Source organism: Bos grunniens, chromosome 13, assembly GCF_055505025.1.
Source record: "Bos grunniens cultivar Pamir isolate PY7600 chromosome 13, Bosgru_T2T1.0, whole genome shotgun sequence".
NCBI lineage: Eukaryota > Metazoa > Chordata > Mammalia > Artiodactyla > Bovidae > Bos > Bos grunniens.
The window spans coordinates 81747232-81759630 of record NC_141177.1 but is presented as its reverse complement, the minus strand read 5'-3'; the positions used below and the strand labels follow the sequence as shown (position 1 = coordinate 81759630).

The 12399-nt window shown below is 39.5% G+C and overlaps 1 protein-coding gene across 8 annotated transcripts in view; it reads right to left on the bottom strand.

Moving 5' to 3' along the window:
* PAK5 (p21 (RAC1) activated kinase 5) overlaps window positions 1–12399 on the bottom strand; it is a 422360-nt gene that overhangs the window by 48036 nt on the left and 361925 nt on the right. Inside the window, exon 1 of one of the 8 annotated variants that reach the window (XM_086335111.1) lies at window positions 3936–4068. The exons of the other annotated variants lie outside the window; for them this stretch is intronic. The gene's annotated coding sequence lies outside the window, so the exon portion shown is untranslated. Of the gene's footprint in view, window positions 1–3935; window positions 4069–12399 lie in introns of those variants that run through there. 8 annotated transcript variants of the gene reach the window in all.

The window sequence follows — 12399 nt, the reverse complement described above, 5'->3', positions numbered from 1 at the left end:
GAGAGTTGGACCATAAGAAAGGCTGAGTGCCAAAGAATTGATGCTTTTGAACTGTGGAGCTGCAGAAGACTCTTGAGAGTCTCTTGGACTGCAAGGAGATCCAAACAGTCCATCCTAAAGTAAATCAATCTTGAATACTCATTGGAAAGGCTGTTGTTGAAGATGAAGCTCCAATACTTTGGCCACCTGATGCAAAGAGCTAACTCATTGAATAATACCCTGATGCTGGGAAAGACTGAAGGCAAAAGGAGAAGGGGGCAGCAGAGGATGAGATGGTTAAATAGCATCACTGACTCAATGGACATGAATGTGAGCAAACTCTGAGACAGTGAAGGACAGAGAAGCCTGGCATGCTGCAGTCCATGGGGTCTCAAAGAGTTGGACACAACTTAGCAACTGAATAATACTTTGGGTTATAATTCAATACAGGCATACTTCATTTTTATTGTGCTTCACTTCATTGTGCTTTGCAGATTTCTTTCTTTCTTTTCTTTTTTTTTTTTTTAACAAATTGAAGGTTTATGGCAACCCTGACTCAAGCAAGTCTACTGGCACCATTTTCCCAACAGCATTTTCTCACTTCTTGCCTTTGTGTTACATTCTGGTAATTCTCGAAATATTTCAAACTCTCCACCAGCAAAAAAGATTATAATTCACTGATAGCTCAGATGATCGTTAGCATTTTTCAGCAATAAAGTATTTTAAAATTAAAATACTTTCAGACATTATTGTTTTTAGATATAACGCTATTGTACACTCAATAGACTACAGTATAGCATAAACATCATTTTTATAGGCACTGGGAAATCAACAAATATGTAGGTCTTGATTTACTGCAGAACTTGCTTTATCGTCATGGTCTGGAGTTGAACTTGTAATATCTCTGAAGTTTACCTGTACTTTGTTGTTTTGTTGCTCAAATTGTTTCAGCTTTGGTTATTAAGAGTTCTTTGAGACTGGCTGCTGTGTCCCTATGAAAAGGCCCAATTCTTTTATTTTTTGATCATTTGCGTACTTTCTGGCACTATCCGAGTGACAGAAAGTACCTTAAATACTCTAAGCTTAGCTTGTATTTTTTCTGTCCCTGCCCTAAAATCAGCCTTTCCTCTAAGGTGCCGTGGCCCCTTTTAGTGAAGGATGCTATTAGAAACCAGTGCCTGGCTGCTGGGTGTGCATACTGCTACCAGGGTGTCACTGCCTCCAAGCCCCTTCAGTGACTAGAGCCATGCAACAGTCACATGTAAAGTGACCCATGTACACACACATGTCTATAATTCTACCCATTCATCTCTATCTGTAGTAATCTTAACATGAATTCAGATGGACGTCTCTGAATCTAATCTGGTACCATGTGGTTCATTCTAGTTTTCCCCCTTACTATTTACTTCTCTGATGCCCCCGGAAATGTAGAGGGTGATGGAGGATGTGAGGGATTAAAAAGCAGTTTTAAAACACACTGATAGTCTCATTAAACAGACTGCCTTTGGGTGGACACAAATGTGCAAATAGAAAATGAATTTAGAATGTTTAAATACAACTCATCAGTGAAGGTAGGTTACAAGGTGAAGGTTATTATTTTCTCCCATTCTGAAGGCTGTCTTTTCACCTTGCTTATAGTTTCCTTCATTGTGCAAAAGCTTTTAAGTTTAATTAGGTCCCATTTGTTTATTTTCGCTTTTATTTCCATTACTCTGGGAGGTGGGTCATAGAGGATCCTGCTGTGATTTATGTCAGAGAGTGTTCTGCCTATGTTCTCCTCTAGGAGTTTTATAGTTTCTGGTCTTACGTTTAGATCTTTAATCCATTTTGAGTTTATTTTTGTGTATGGTATTAGAAAGTGTTCTAGTTTCATTCTTTTACAAGTGGTTGGCCAGTTTTCCCAGCACCACTTGTTAAAGAGATTGTCTTTTTTCCATTGCATATTCTTGCCTCCTTTGTCAAAGAGAAGGTGTCCATAGGTGCGTGGATTTATCTCTGGGCTTTCTATTTGTCCAGTCCAGGTTTGATGGATGAGACAGGGTGCTCGGGGCTGGTGCACTGGGATGACCCTGGGGTATGGGATGGGGAGGGAGGTGGGAGGGGGGTTTAGGATGGGGACACATGTACACCCATGGCTGATTCATATCAATGTATGGTGAAAACCACTACAATATTGCAAAGTAATTAGCCTCCAATTAAAATACAAAAATTAATTTAAAAAGATATATACCTAGAAAGGCAATAGTGGCAATAAAATGGACTATAGCCACCAAAAAAAAAAAAAAGGGTGAAGGTTATAGAGTAAAGGAAAGATCAGAGAAAAACAAACTAAAAATCTAGGAAAGTTTTCAGGAAGAGGAGAATTTGTAAGCTAGGTCCAAGAGAGAACAACATGTGTAAACTGTCACTTACTGAGTGACTGAGGCACACAGATGATCAGGACGTGTTACAGTGCTGCATATATAAGGCCATCAGGACGCAGTGTGATCACAGAAGAAACGCTCCCTGCTCACACTTGCATCACAATCACTTGCCTCTGGAATTTATATCCAGAACACCTGTTGGTTCATCTTCAGCAAATTAATAAATGACTGTATTGAGGGCTAGACTTGGAAATTCCCTACCAGGACACAGATATTTAGAAGAAGAAGAAGAAGCCTTCTCTGTATGATGTGACTCCTTTAAGACCAGAACATTATTGAACACTTCCTTTGAAATTGCTGGGTCCTCAAATCTCACTATTTCCCCACCAATACCCTTACAAGTTCATTAATGATTTGAGTGGGCAGACTTGAAATTCACTCCAGTTCTGGAGAATACTGAAAGAAAAGAATATAGTTGACAAAAAGAGGCATCTATCTTATCCATCCATCCAGCCATCCATCCACCTATCCACCCATTCTTCCACCTATGTGGAGAGTGATATCTATAGATAGGTATAATAGTCATCTGTAATATCTATATCTATACTATCTGTAAGGATTTTTTTAAGTGACTACTGAGTGACTGAACTGAATTGAACTGAACTGAAAGCAATAACATAATTTGGGATAGATTTTTCTCTCATTAATTGTGCTATAAATATCTTACATTTGAAAAAGTAAAAACCAAACTATCATAAACAACTATTCCACTGTTTTTTTATTGCCCAGTATGTGTAGATTAGATTTCTGTGGGGATTAGAGGGTCACCGTTTCAGCATACAAATTAATCTATGACCTTAGAATTGGGAAGTTCACTGTTTCTTTGCATTTGTCATTGAATGGCCAAAGTATGTTCACTTCACATGCAAAATTATAGTGTAAATCCAATAAACAGAATTCTATGCATTTGTTAATATGGAAGAAGAAATATTGCTATGAGCTAAACACTACTTAAAAGAAAAAAAAAAAAAAGACTATTCACTGAGTAGACCATTCAGGTATGACCTAAATCAAATCCCTTATGACTATACAGTGGAAGTGAGAAGTAGATTTAAGGGACTAGATCTGATAGCGTGCCTGATGAACTATGGACTCTGTTCATGACATTGCACAGGACACAGGGATCAAGAACATCCCTGAGAAAAAGAAATGCAAAAAAGCAAAATGCCTGTCTGAGGAGGCCTTACAACAGCTGTGAAAAGAAGAGAAGCAAAAAACAAAGAAGAAAAGGAAAGATATACCCATTTGAATGCAGAGTTCCAAAGAATAGAAAGGAGAGATAAGAAAGCCTTCCTCAGGGATCAATGTAAAGTAAAAGAGGAAAACAATAGAATAGGAAAGACTAGAGATCTCTTCAAGAAAATTAGAGATACCAAGGGAACATTTCATGCAAAGACAGGCTCAAAAAAGGACAGATATGGTATGGACCTAACAGAAGCAGAAGATATTAAGAAGAGGTGGCAAGAATACACAGAAGAACTATACAAAAAAGATCTTCATGACCCAGATAATCATGATGGTGTGATCACTCACCTAGAGCCAGACATCCTGGAATGTAAAGTCAAGTAGGTCTGAGGAAGTATCACTAGGAGCAAAGCTAGTGGAAGTGATGGAATGCCAGTTGAACTATTTCAAATCCTGAAAGATGATGCTGTGAAAGTGCTGCACTCAATATGCCAGTAAATTTGGAAAACTCAGCAGTGGCCACAGGACTGGAAAAGGTCAGTTTTCATTCCAATCCCAAAGAAAGACAATGCCAAAGAATGCTCAAACTACCACACAATTGCGCTCATCTCACACGCTAGTAAAGTAATGCTCAAAATTCTCCAAGCCAGGCTTCAGCAATATGTAAACCATGAACTTCCAGATGTTCAAGCTGGTGTTAGAAAAGGCAGAGGAACCAGAGATCAAATTGCCAACATTCACTGGAACATCAAAAAAACAAGAGAGTTCCAGAAAAACATCTATTTCAGCTTTATTGACTATGCCAAAACCTTTGACTGTGTGGATCACAATAAACTGTGGAAAATTCTGAAACAGATGGGAATACCAGATTACCTGACCTGCTTCTTGAGAAACCTGTATGCAGGTCAGGAAGCAACAGTTAGAACTGGACATGGAACAACAGATGGGTTCCAAATAGGGAAAGGAGTATGTCAAGGCTGTAGATTGTCACCTTGCTTATTTAACTTTTTTGCAGAGTACATCATTAGAAACACTGGTCTGGAAGAAGCACAAGCTGGAATCAAGATTGCCGGGAGAAATATCAATCACCTCAGATATGCAGATGATACCACCCTTATGGCAGAAAGTGAAGAACTAAAGAGCCTCTCGATGAAAGTGAAAGTGGAGAGTGAAAAAGTTGGCTTAAAGCTCAATATTCAGAAAACTAAGATCATGGCATCCAGTCCCATCACTTCATGGCAAATAGATGGGGAAACAGTGAAAACAGTGGCAGACTATTTTTATGGGCTCCAAAATCACCGCAGATGGTGATTGCAGCCATGAAATTAAAAGACGCTTACTCCTTGGACGGAAAGTTATGACCAACCTAGACAGCATATTAAAAAGCAGAGACATTACTTTGTCAACAAAGGTCCATCTAGTCAAGGCTATGGTTTTTCCAGTAGTCATGTATGGATGTGAGAGTTGGACTATAAAGAAAGCTGAGTGCAGAAGAATTGATGCTTTTGAGCTGTGGTTTTGGAGAAGACTCTTGAGAGTCCCTTGGATGTCAAGGAATGTTTAACAGGAGGATTCCTATGTGCTGTTTCTCATAAATTCTCTGTTCCTTATCAGTTCCTATTCTGAGAACGAGTAGAGCTGCATGCAGCTCTCAGGACTGAGATCATGAGAAACGGTATCTGCTTGGATTCCTTTCAGTAACTCCCTTCAGTGACTCTTTTCCGCATCAGCCACCTTGTATGTATTAGACAATCCATATTGTGGCTATTGATAAAATTTCATGCTGTGTAATAGCTGAGTAATCATCTTACTAAAGATATATAAGCCTGCATTTCTGCTAATAAAATACCTTTGCTCCATCAGAGCTTGGGTCCCCGTGTCTTTCTTTCTTTCTTTCTTTCTTTCTTTCTCTCTCTCTCTCTCCCTCCCTCCGGGTCTCTTTCTTTCACTTTCTTATCATCTACTCTGGACCACCAGATTCTGGTCCATTAAAGGACCCCAACACTTGGACTGCAAGGAGTTTCAACCAGTCCATCCTAAAGGAGATCAGTCCTGAATATTCATTGGAAGGACTGATGCTGAAGCTGAAACTCCAATATTTTGGCCACCTGATGCAAAGAGCTGACTCATTTGAAAAGACCCTGAAGCTGGGAAAGATTGAAGGCAGGAGGAGAAGGGGACAACAGAGGATGAAATGGTTAGATGGCACCACTGACTCAATGGACATGAGTTTGGGTAAACTCCGGGAGTTGGTGATGGACAGGGAGGCCTGGAGTGGGGTGGTTCATGGGGTCACAAAGAGTCGGACACAACTAAGCAACTGAACTGAAGAAATATTTTTTTGAAAACCAAGTAGCACGTATTTATTATCCCTGTTTTGAATCTTAGGCTCACACCACTTATCAGCCTTGTGATATTGGGCAAGTTCAGTTCAGTTCAGTTCAGTTCAGTCGCTCAGTCGTGTCCGACTCTTTGTGACCCTATGAATCGCAGCACGCCAGGCGTCCCTGTCCATCACCATTTCCCGGAGTTCACTCAAACTCACGTCCATTGAGTCAGTGATGCCACCCAGCCAATCTCATCCTCTGTTGTCTCCTTCTCCTCCTGCCCCCAACCCCTCCCAGCATCAGAGTCTTTTCCAATGAGTCAGCTCTTCACATGAGGTGGCCAAAGTACTGGAGTTTCAGCTTTAGCATCATTCCTTCCAAAGAAATCCTAGGATTGATCTCCTTCAGAATGGACTGGTTGGATCTCCTTGCAGTCCAAGGGACTCACAAGAGTCTTCTCCAATACCACAGTTCAAAAGCATCAATTCTTTGATGCTCAGCTTTCTTCACAGTCCAACTCTCCCATCCATACATGACCACTGGAAAAACCATAGCCTTGACTAGACGGACCTTTGTTGGCAAAGTAATGTCTCTGCTTTTGAATATGCTATCTAGGTTGGTCATAACTTTTCTTCCAAGGAGTAAGCGTCTTTTAATTTCATGGCTGCAGTCACCATCTGCATTGACCAATTGTTATATATACACTAAATGGCTACTTCTGATTATATCTAAAAAATGGAATTCTTTCAAGTCAAGATTAGCACTTGTATCTTTTTAAAAAATGTATTGACTAGTCGCAAAAATTAATAAAACTGGGCTTTTATGGTATGGGGAGGGAGGAGGGAGGAGGGTTCAGGATGGGGAACACATGTATACCTGTGGCAGATTCATTTTGATATTTGGCAAAACTAATATAATTATGTAAAGTTTAAAAATAAAATAAAATTAGAAAAAAAAAACTGGGCTTTTAATGTTTAATTGGGAGCTTAAGGGTGGTTTGTGTTTTAGACCAGTGCTTCTCAAACTTTAAGGTGCACTCAAATCACCAAAACCCCTGTTAAAGCAGATTATGACTTAGTAGGTCTGAGGAGGGGTCTGAGACTCTGGATCTCAAATGCGGCTGCTGCTGCTAGTCTGTTGTTCACACTTTGTACTTGTAATAGAGAAGAATGAATCTGACTCCTTGTTGGTCTTTTACTTTAAGCCTCTCTGCTCTGTTGCCTGTGCTTAGTCATGCTGGCTCTGCACCTTCTGTAAAAGAATGTTGCCTGAAGCCAGAAATATACAGGATAACCCATTCTGGAGGCTGTGACCTTTAAAAGTATAACACTCTTCTATTTATATAGAGATAAAATGCTGCAGAACAGAGAATAACATTTGTCTTATTGGAGGCTTATAGGAATATCATGACCTAACCTACCTGGACAGCTGCAAGAACAAAGGATTCTGATACCAAGAAGTTGCAACAATCAACCACATGCCCTCCCCTTTCAATATACAAGAAGCCTGAATTCTAATTGGGTAAAATGTTGCTTTGGGACACTAGTTCATCATCTTCTCTGCTTGCTGGCATTCTGAATAAAATCATTATCCCTCTTTCAAACAACTGGTCTCCTGATTTACTGGCCTGTTGTGTGGTAAGCAGAACTGAGTTTGGACTTGGTGATATACTCATGGTGTTATGTATTTTCCAGATTCTCCTATAATCAGGGTTACTTTTATAAAAATAAAAGTTAGACCAAGATATGCTTTTCAGTATAATAGGATTCAGCAATATATATATATATACACTATTAAATATATAATGCATATTTTATTATTATATATAGCATAGTGTTAAATATATCATATATATTAATACATAAGTAATGTTAACTATGTACATATTGTGTACATTTTTTGATGTTGTGGTTGTTTATTGCTATAGTTGGTCAATATTTCTGCCTTTCCTATGAAGTAAAATATTTATGTTTAACCGAAATGAAGACTTTAATAGATCTCAACATTTTAGAACATATTCAACAGCATCATTATCTTACCATAAAGTTCCAAGCCTGGGAATTATTGATACATAAAAGCTGAGTACCACAGAAATGAAGGTGTGGTTGCAAACATTTGGAAATAAGAAAATTTCATCTATAGTGAAAACAAACAAAACTCCTAGAACTGAAAGCACAGTCTACCTGAGGCATTTTCTTGGATCTCCTTTATAGCATTTGAAAATGTTTACTGATGGTATACACGAATCCCTCTTAATTTTCTTTCCTTCAGTGAAAACTATTAAATCAGTGTTAACAAGAAGGGGCTAAGAAAATGTCAACATTAAAAATAAATTGCTGACTCATCCTCCAATTTTTTTTTTAAAAGAAGGATATAATAACCTTATTTAATCAGAAAAAACACATTTAACTGGAGGCAATTTGTGTTTCCATGACTTGGGTTTCACTTTAAAGGACTCCTAATTGGCAAAGGGATGATAATGAAATCCAAACATACAGAATTTTACAACACAGTTTAACCAGGCTTCGAATGATAAGAACTATTATTTATTACTTTCAGCATCTGATGTTTATGAAAGCAAGATTGTGCAGTTTTGCAGAGATCAATAATACAATAACTGCAAGAGTACCAGTAAATCTCATGCTGCAGACCAGTCAGGCATTAAAAATCAATGCAACCCAATCTACTTGAGTTTGACGCCATGGTTCTCATTGTCTCTCCTCTGTGCCTGGACCAGCTCACCGTCAGCTCTGGCTCCCAGTGACAGCAGCCATATTTCATGGTCCTTCTTTCTGAGGCTGCTGTCCAGTGATAAGCTATAATGGATCTGTCCCTAAGAACAGCTGTCTCCCCTTGATCCCGGAAAGAGATGAAAAAGTGCCTCTGCTCTCACAAGCTGTATTAACCCTGACAATAATAAAGTGTGTAATTAACAGCTTTGCCCTAATAAGACCTCACATTTCTTTTTTGAAACAATGACTTCTATCCTCCTCAAAAATGTGTTTCATTTTGTCTTTCTGGTAAACACTTCTCAGGAGGTCAATAAGCTAGACAGTCCCCTGAGTCAAGAATAAGCCAGGGCCTCTTAGAAAATAACTGACTTTCAAACAAGCCATCTAAACTTGTACCCTCTTTGCAGAGAACCAATTCCCCTTTTTTCACAAGGAATATGGCTAGAAACAGCTGGGTACATAATCCCAACAAACAAACAGCTCTGATATACTTTCATCCTTATGGGAAGAAATGTTGGCTTTTATTTTTTTTAACATCAAAAGAACTCAGATCTTCTAACTTCTTTCAGTTTTCTACACATACTTTTTTTGATAACCGCAGAGAGTGAGGCTAATCAGGTGAGTCAGTCGAGAATCACATACTCCTGCAAAATATGAGAATTAGGGCAGGGTATCTCAGAGTGGAGGAGGTGATGAGGGTTTCTAACCATTAAAGCCATTTTAAATAAATTATGCAATAGTCTTAATCATGCAAAATCCAAATAAACAAATTCCTTTACTAAAAATATTATGTTCAACAGAAAATATAAAAAAAATATTAACAGAATGCATCTAAGGAAGGTTCTGTGAATTTTGTAGAGATCAAGATTTTGTCATTACAGTAATTGGGTTTTCTCTGCCTTTGAAAGCACAATAAATCTAACACATTTAGTCATCAGTTCACACAAGGATAACACCCAAAGGTGACTTCCTATTTATTGTTAACTTGGCAAAGCAAATGTATAGTTTATAGCCCTAGTTCTTGCTGCTTGCGACATGCAAGGCAGCCAGGCTGGAGTCAACTGAAGTCAGTTTGCCCAGAGTTAATAGTTAAAAGGGTGGTGTTGGAGAAGACTCTTGACAGTGCCTTGGACTGCAAGGAGATCCAATCAGTCCATTCTGAAGGAGATCAGCCCTGGGATTTCTTTGGAGGGAATGATGCTGATGCTGAAACTCCAGTACTTTGGCCACCTCATGCGAAGACTTGAATCATTGGAAAAGACTCTGATGCTAGGAGGGATTGGGGGCAGGAGGAGAAGGAGACACAGGATGAGATGGGTGGATGGCATCACTGACTTGATGGACGTGAGTCTGAGTGAACTCTGGGAGTTGGTGATAGACAGGGAGGCTTGGCGTGCTGCGATTCATGGGGTTGCGAAGACTCGGACACGACTGAGTGACGGAACTGAACTGATGTTTGTATTTAAGTCAGTTTGAGACTATGAGTACCATAGTTGAGAACTTAACTGCTATTTGCTAGCCATTTTTTGGTTCTAGTGTCTAGGTAGCAGTTTAGTTTATGGAAGTATTTCTGCTCATTAATTTATGCATTGAATTAAACCAAAAATTATTTCTAGGTTCAGGGAGCACTTGGAGATGAATGAGACGATATTCCACAATCTATTTCTTGAGCAAGAGATGTGAGAATTTAGTATTATTTTCTTTAAACTCTCCATGTGCTATATTCTCGTCTTAGCCTGGTTTCCTGAAACGCAGAGCTGAGACAGTGACCAGCATGTGAGCACTTTATTTTGGAAAGTGAGGTCAAGGAATAGCGTGGTGAGTAAACAGGGAAAGGGGTAAGACATGCTTTCAAGCTGGTTGTCTGTGGACTGTTAGGGTTCAATTCTCAGCAGTAAAAAACCACCAGGTTCAAAGGCAGAGGTAAGTGGTTCAACCGAGGTGGCGAAAGTATGCCTTAGCAATGGCTGCGGGAAGAAAGGTTGGCCTAAAAGCTGTGAGATGGGATACAACAGGTGTTCAGTACCCTTTTTTTAAGAAAAATATTTCACAGTAAAAATTTAATGACTTCCCTGGTGGTCCAGTGGTTAAGATTCCATGTTGCCACTGAAGGGCATACAGGTTTGATCCCTGGTAGGGGAACTAAGATTCTGCATGCCATGTGGCACAGCCAAAAAAGAAAATTAAAAAAATTTGAAAATAAAAGTTTGAAAATAAATTTCAAATGAAGGTGGAGTCTCCTTCTCACAAACCAATGAGCTTGGATATTGGTATTCTTGATTAATGTGGTATTAACAGACATGCTAGGTAACCACCAAAGATACGTGCTCCCTTTCCACAGGGTAACCTTACTGTTGCAAGGCTGTCCCCAGCCAGGGGCCACATTTCCCAGCACCCTTTGCACCTAAATGGACCATCAGACTAACCGTCACCCATGGAACATGAGCAGGTTTTGATGTGTGTCTGTCCAAACCATATTTACAAACAAATATATTTTCTTCTCTTTAGTTTCTTGTCTGTCAGGTGGACAGAGAAGATATAACAGGATACTCTCAGAAGTTTCCAGGAGATGCCAGAGCCACATGATGGAACCTACAATGCCCAGTGACCACATGCATTGTCAGGCTCTGGACAGAAATTTGCACGCTGTACCAGTTCAGTTCAGTTCAGTTGCTCAGTTGTGTCCGACTCTTTGTGACCCCTGGACTGCAGAACGCCAGGCTTCCCTGTCCATCTCCAGCTCCTGGAGCCTACTTAAACTCATGTCCATTTGGTTGGTGATGCCATCCAACCATCTCATCCTCTATTGTCCCCTTTTCCTACCACCTTCAATCTTTCCTAGCATTAGTGTCTTCTTTTCCAATGAGTCAGTTCTTCACATCAGGTGGCCAAAATGTTGGAGTTTCAGCTTCAGCATCAGTCCTTCCAATGAATATTCAGAACTGATTTCCTTTAGGAAGGACTGGTTAGATTTCCTTACAGTCCAAGGGACTCTCAAGAGTCTTCTCCAACACCACAGCTCAAAAGCATCAATTCTTCGGTGCTCAGCTTTCTTTATAGTCCAACTCTCACATCCATACATGACTACTGGAAAAACCATAGCTTTGACTATACAGACTTTTGTTGGTAAAGTAATGTCTCTGCTTTTTAATATGTTGTCTAGGTTGGTCATAGCTTTTCTTCCAAAGAGCAAATATCTTTTCATTTCATTTCACCATCTGCAGTGATTTTGGAGCCCAAGAAAATACAGTCTGTCACTGTTTCCAGTGGTTTCCCATCTGTTTGCAATGAAGTGATGGGACCCGATGCCATGACATTAGTTTTCTGAATGTTGAGTTTTAAGTCAACTTTTTCACCCTCCTCTTTCACTTTCATCAAGAGCTTGCAAAACTGTTAGCTTGCAGACTCTAATTCAGCAGGTCTTATATAGGGCACAAAATCCTGACTTTTGAACAAGCTCTTCAGTAAGGCTGATGGTCTGAAAGACAATTTTAAGTTGCAAAGTCCTAAAGAACAGATCAAGTTCCTTAGATGACTGAGCTGAGCTCTGTATATTCTAAGAAAAATGAGATTACCACTATATCCTAGAGAGAGCGTGGGAGATGAGTTCAGCAACCTGGGTTCTAATCCAAATTCCATCATGGGTAATTATGAAGCCTTTGTCAAGCTATTTTACTTTGCTGGGTCTACCACTCCCTTTGTGCTGAGATTTGCCTGGCTGCCTTCCAGCTCAAAAATTCTGTTGCTTTGAAG